The sequence below is a fragment of the Choristoneura fumiferana genome, chromosome 15 (genome assembly GCF_025370935.1).
Source record: "Choristoneura fumiferana chromosome 15, NRCan_CFum_1, whole genome shotgun sequence".
NCBI lineage: Eukaryota > Metazoa > Arthropoda > Insecta > Lepidoptera > Tortricidae > Choristoneura > Choristoneura fumiferana.
In genome coordinates, this window is record NC_133486.1 from 10,304,550 (window position 1) to 10,312,013 (window position 7,464).

Consider the following 7,464-nt stretch of genomic DNA (forward strand, 5'->3'; position numbering starts at 1 on the left):
CAGCACGTTTATATTATTTAATACGAGAGTGAGAGGAACGGTCCGATACGAACTCCGATTTTCGAATGTCGTAGTAACCCACCAGAAGACATCGTATATCGTTACTCGAACGAATGTCATATGGTTATAGTACATTGTTTTCTAAAATGTTCGTTTGTTATTAAGTAAATTTCTGAAATAATAATGTCTTCCGAATTTATCCAACTTACCAAGCAAGCAGTGTGTACCAACTATTAAATTTACCCGCGGAATCCCACAAGTAACACGGTACCGTATGGAGCCAAGAATCAGCCGTAAATCTCCGATTTAGCGAAGTAAACCAGAACTAAATCAGTGGAACATTCACTTACCCTTACTGCGTTTAATATCTTTGTATGAGGCAGCGTGAAAACGTCGAGCTACGTTAGTGAAGTTTTTAGTTCCTTTGTTATTTGTTGCTACGGGAACAGAATCATCATCTTTATCATCATCATCATTTCGGCATATCGGAGTATCGTTCTAATATATCAGAATGAGAAGGCTTGGGCAGTAAGTAGTTCGTAGAGGACAGAATGAGAATACCAACTAATTATTATAAATGATTGTGTATGTTTGTTACTCTTTTGCGTTAATACGGCTGGACGGATTTGGATGTTATTTGGTATATATGTCGGCGGCCAATCGTAAAATCCGCCAGATCACGAAATTCCTAGGCATATCGTGAAATGCCGCCATTTCATGATTTGGCCAGTTTAGGCAGATCATGAAATTCCTAGGCGTATCATGAAACGCCGCCATATCGCCATTCGCCGGCCACTGCCGTGGCACGCTCGCTTCGCTCGCTCGACTCGTGCGTCGTGATCACAATTTATACTAACCACTCCTCGCTTCGCTCGTCGTACTTAAATTTTTCTATATAAATAAATAACAACTAGTGAATACTTTATTAAATTTATCAACAAAATACTAACCTCTAAAATACGGGCAGACGTGCATGGTTTTTTCACATTGTGCACAGATTCCGTTTGATTCACATAAAAAGAACGGAGCTGATGTTCAAAAGCTTCTTTTGCACTTCTATTTTGAATTCAATCACTATTTTCGGTTTAAAGATCATTTTGTTGAGACGCCGACATTTTTCACGCGCTAAACAAACACGGCCGGTCAGCTGGGCACGGCCGCCATTGCATACGCAGCGCCACCAGTGCCCAAATAAGAAACTATTTTACGATGTGCCCGGTACAGAGCTAGGAATATCGACGAATGCGTTGCTCTAATCGATCTGCCGTATTATTTCTCAGGCACATCGTGATATGCCTGGCCAACGTTTAGGCATATCATGAAATGGCGGCGTTTCACAATATGCCTAGGAATTTCGTGATCTGGCGGATTTTACGATCGGCCGCCGACATATACATATATAGGGTAACGTAAGGTACTCTTTATTGCAATATGACCACAGAAGCTTAACCGCTAGGGTTGGAGACATAGAGTTTGGCTCGGATGTTTTATATGTAGGCATTTCTTTGTTTTTTATGTTTTTTTTTTATTTTCCTGTCAGATCTAATGGAATACGCGTGCGGAACTTGCTGCTTAAGTATCGTAAAAGTAATTTTAATCACTTTCAGATGGTATTTACAAGCATAGGCGTATATATAGGAGGGCAGGGGGGCCGAGTGGGCCGTGCCCACCCCAGGATATTGGGCTACTGATTCAAAATTCTATAATACTAATATCTACACACAAAAATCCAGACCAAGCCCCCCCAGCTTAAAAATAACGCCGATGTTTACAAGTTAGTAATTTCAAAACAGAACGACGACGTCGACACAACTATACAATACAAGTGGCTTATTTGCCCAGCAGTGGGACAAATAGGTTATTTAAAAAAAAAATTTTTTTAAACTCGTTCCGACAAATGCTGATTTTGCGCAATGTCCGTTCATCACTTAGACATTCCGTTTAAACTGGTCTAAGTAAGTCATTTTATATTAAAACTCCTGTATAATAATACAACATATGAAATTCTAAATCCCGGCATGCCTTCCCGCATTACTTAGCTTCTAAATGGCCCTTAATTCACGAAAAGCCTACCTTAACTCCTTTATTAACTTACAGAATAAAATACTTACTTAATCTTGCATTCTTAAAAAATTCGCCAACGTGACTTATAACCTTTCTTTTATCGTCAAAGGCCCTATAAACGCATAGCACAAGTAATAAAGATTTGACGACGCCGTAAAGTGACATCAAAAAAATGTTATGACGTTAAATAAAAACTGGTAGGTATACTGTCTTGCGAGTAGGAATTTAGTATCACTAATCCATACTAATATTATAAAAGCAAAAGTGTGTGTGTTTGTATGTTTGTTCGTCTTCTCATCGAAACGGAGCGACGGACGAGCATCAATATAGTTTATGGGCCCGAGTGACATAGGCTACTTTTTATCCCGGAAAAATGCACAGTTCTCGAGGGAACAGCGCGCGATAACCGAATTCCGTGCGGGCGAAGGTGCGGGCAAAAGCTAATTATTGTAATTATTAATGTAATGTAAAATAACATACAAAGACACTCACTTTCGCATTTATAAATTAGTATGGATTATGACCTCTCTACAACACTTTATTGGCGTATGCTGCTTTCGTAATGTATAGATTAGGCACTGAATTGTCCCGTGATATTTATTAATTATTTATAGCCTTGCCAAATTAGTATGTTACGGGCCGTTCAGAAACTTTTATTATTTTTATGAATAAAAAAGTTTCGTTGTTCTTTTGTTATAAGAAATCATGCAAGTCTTAATTTTTTTTATGTTATTATAATTCACTTATAATCTATCAGCTCAGCACGTTGTAAGAGTGCAACGCACCAACCCGAAAGAGCAACTTTGTTATTAAATCAATGTAACTTCTAACTATTAAACTGTACAGAGAAGTTAGCTCACATACTTGACTGCAACTTGAAGACGCGAAGTGTGAACGGCGATAATGTCACAGACGTTTTAGTAACAACAAAGTTACTTGATTGAAAAAACGCCCCGTAATTCTACAATGAAAACAGGGCTTATATATTGTTGAACATACTTGGAATCACTCTTTGTATAATGTGTTTATATCGTGTGTGGCCTGTAATACGAGCAAATAATTAAAACATAGATCATACTCGTCAAAATGAACAACATTAGTTCAGCGACGTTTAAAAATAATTAGTGTTTTAATTTTTCTTCTTAACATCAAGAGCTATGTTCTTGTCGGTGGAGTAATCGCCACTCCGCCCGGTCTTTGGCCAGCTGTTTGACTTCCTGACACGACACGACACCCACCTTTTCCTTCACCTTTTTAATTTTTATTATACTTTAAAGTTTATTCGAAGAAGCAATGTAGAGCAAAATTGTTGATGTTTGTAGCGTGACAGGCGACGTCAGTTGTGTTTAGGATGGCGTACATTGATTGCAGTATTTAATTTGTATGATAAAAAGTAAAATGTAAAGACTCCATTATTTTTAAAAGTCGCTGAACTAATGTTGTTCAGTTTGACGAGTACGATCTATGTTTTAATTATTTGCTCGTATTACAGGCCACACCCGGTATAAATTAAAAAATATATACCTACTTCATAATTTATTTAATTTACCTATGTTTAAAGTCTGGCAATGAAAGTGGCCATGAGTAGGTTGCCCACTTATTAACACTGAGAAAAGAAAAAAACAATGTTATTCGGGACGAAATAAAAAAATATATAAATAAGGCACTGTGCAACGCTGTACTAAGCTGTGTTCCTCCTGGGTAAATATGAGCATCTTGTGCGCACTAGACTGATAGATAAATTTTACTACTACCAGGGATGTATCAACATTTCAGAGTAACATCAACACCCACATCCCTTACAATATTAACGATCAATGAGAGTTGATCGGCGAAATGTCGCTAGATGGCGTTACTAGAATTGTTACGTGACGCAAATGTCAAAGTTGTCAAACGAACCTCACGATACTGCGCCAACTAACCTGTCACAGAAACATTAATTGTTAAAAACAATACTTATTGTGTTTTAAATTAATCCAGAATATTAGAAAGAACAGAACCGTCGCTCGAAGAACAGATAACCATTGGGGGAGAAAAGTCCTCGAGTGGCGACCACGAACCGGAAGACGAAGCGTTGGCAGGCCTCCCACCACGTGGACTGACGACATCGAGAGAGTTGAGGAATACCGGTACCACTACCATGAGTTTCCAGTGAACGTACTCGATATAGCGACGGCGTAAATTATTTGTATGGAGAATTGTACAGCGCCTCTACAAATAATTTACGCCGTCGCTATCGAGTACGGTCACTGTAAACTCATGGTATTGATACGGTAGATGCAAGTGGCACGTTGTCGACTGTCGTTCATTGTGGCGTTCTAAGGGGGAGGCCTTTGTTCAGCAGTCTTCCGGCTAATGGTGATGATGGTTAGAAAGAAATAAAAACATTTCGTGACATTTTACAAAACAAAGAAAATGAAAAACGGAAATCTAGACAAATTTCGTCACGAAATGGTCCCAACTCAGCATAATGTCACCTTGCGGCCGACGCTGGTCTTCCGTTGGAACCATTTAGATAAGTTAAAATGAAACACCAACAATTAACTCTGATTAGCAGTTGCTTAAAAATACCACTGTGTGATAAATATGCGATGATGTGTCTTTATGTGACAGCGGAGTGTCGTATTTTGGGCATTAGCTGGCAAAATCTAGTTAATTCCTGCTCCCGTCGTTTGTGCTCTTTATCTCAAATACATAAAATCACCACAAAAACACAATACCGTACACAATCTTATTAATCTCACCCCTAAGCTTCAATCTCACAGGGCATTAGATTTCGTCTGCGACGGCATATGGCGATCTCTTTATTGCTAGGGTGCATAGGGAATGCACGACTGAGGGTTCGTTCCAATTCACTGTAATCCTTTTCGTTGTTCAAAGCTTATGTTTCTACAGTTATGTATGGCCGTATTCTTGAGTGGGTGACAGAAAAAAAAGTGCCCAATACATTTTACATACTTATATATATATAGGTCCATCATCCCAGCCTATATACGTCCCACTGCTGGGCACAGGCCTCCTCTCAGAACAAGAGGGCTTGGGCCATAGTTCCCACGCGGGCCCAGCGCGGATTGGGAACTTCACACACACCATTGAATTGCTTCGCAGGTTTGTGCAGGTTTCCTCACGATGTTTTCCTTCACCGCAAAGCTCGTGGTAAATTTCAAATGTAATTCCGCACATGAATTTCGAAAAACTCAAAGGTGCGAGCCGAGGTTTGAACCCACGACCCTCAGCTTGAGAGGCGATAGGTCAAACCACTATGCCACCACGGCTTCAAATCAGCAAATTTTCTGGTCTATTATTTTAAAACGTGTATTTAAAAAGACTTCAATCAATAGGGTCTATTTCGTCTCATAAAAACACTCGTTTATAATCATAAGTGAAACTAAATAATATGTGTTGTATTAATTACAGTTGTGTATTGTAGCTTTTACTAGTTTTGACGTTTAAACTCACTCTTTGTTGGTCCCCAACTAAACACTCAATGCTCATCTCAGCCACTCAATAGTTGACCGGTAGGACTTGTCGACGTTTGGTTAACTGTGTATTTCTTTATTTTTCTGTAATTGGATTTAAGTACAAGACTTTTCTTTAATAAAATAAAAAGCGTTGGTTAATTTCTTTGCATTTAGACAATCCCAATAATTGATTCTGGCGTTATTTTGCGGAGGCCCATATGAATGGTCTACACCACTTTACCCTTATACCTGTCCCGCTAAAAAGACGGTGATGCACGGTTTTAGCGGCGAAGTAAAGTAATATAGTTTTGTAAAATAAACGTCCGTAAATACAGGTGACAAAAAGGGTGTCTAGCGGAACAGAAAAACCCATCATTCCCCTTATCTGTGTGGTCACACATGAACACGCGCTTTGATTCGTTCGTGAAATTGGATGTAAGCTACTGAGGCTAGACGAATCGGGAAGATTAGGAGTGAAGTATAGTTAGTCATTTCCATCCAATATTACTAAGTCATTGAACTATAAATAGCTATTTTGCTCACCGGCGACCATGCACTTAAATACGATACGACCTTACGATAGCTGCGAAAGAAATGTGATTTGAAGTAGTTCCTCCGCTTCCACGCTGTAAGAACACACACAAATCACACGAACCCAACTATCACCTCCACTTAATTATGCTGACGCGTTTCGAACTCAACCAGAGTTCATCATCATAGAAACACCACCGTGAATATTTGAGTATCCTCAACCTGACAAAAAGGTCTTGATAGACTGATGAACGGACAATAGAGTACCGTAGAGACATACCGTACTTCAGTCGGCCAAATGGAATCCTAAAATGTGTCGCCGTTAATGGTGAACAGGAAAATACACCATAATCTTTTTATTTCTCTACCAACGGAGAGTGAGAGGAACATGAGTCAGGTATGTCTTTGGGTGCGCTCGCAATTGATTGAATGGGTATAATAATTATGTTTAATGTTATTGACCCCCCAAAAACAAACATTGATAAAAAAGTTATCTAACATTCCAATAAGTCCAAATTATTCGGATAAATGTTAAAAATCGAAGTCAAACGAATAATGTACGTGACTAACGTATCTTCACTTCAGGGTTGCCACCTTCAAATTATGAGTGCATTGTTTAATATTATAGTGGCAAGGTTTATAGATGTGTATAGCCATATAATTACTCTTAGTAGATTTAAGAAACGACATTTGTGCAAGTTTATACAAGGTGTAAGATATATTTTTGAAATATAAGTGACTTTTAAGGGGGCGAAACTAGCGCAAACCTCCATGACAACGTCAGTTCTATTTTATACCTATATTTAGTACCTATAGAAATCATCGTATTTTTAGTAACAAAAATAACATGATATTTACATCGATAGTAACGATAGAGCTATATTTCCAAAATTTATTTTGAAGATTGTCATTTAAGATACTCAAAAAACTGTTTACGGTTTTGTACTAGAAACGACGGCAGAAAATTGCAGTAATTTTCCCTATTAACTGTTTGCATCACAAGATTTTATTTTCAATTTTGTTAATTTAAGGGATAAACCGTATTTTTCTTTTCAGAAGTTTCTTATTTAATTAAATAACTATAAGTTTTTGAATAAAAATAAAAAAACTAAGTCACATCCGACAAAGCTTGTCCCACAGGGTCACTATATAGGGCTGGCTTTAGGCTCGAGCAACGTACTGTAATTGTCATACAACGAGGAAACGCCGTTAGCCTTATTATAACCTGATAGAAGCGGTACAATACAGCGAGACACCCAACAAATGAATAGTACAAACAATTTTAAAGTTTCACAAAAATATTTACCTTTTATCTTGCCAAATTCAAATTGCTCAAATCTTGGAATTCTAATTTCTCCCATTTCCCGTGGTCGACGATGGCAACATTTTTATCTAACCTACAAAGCAA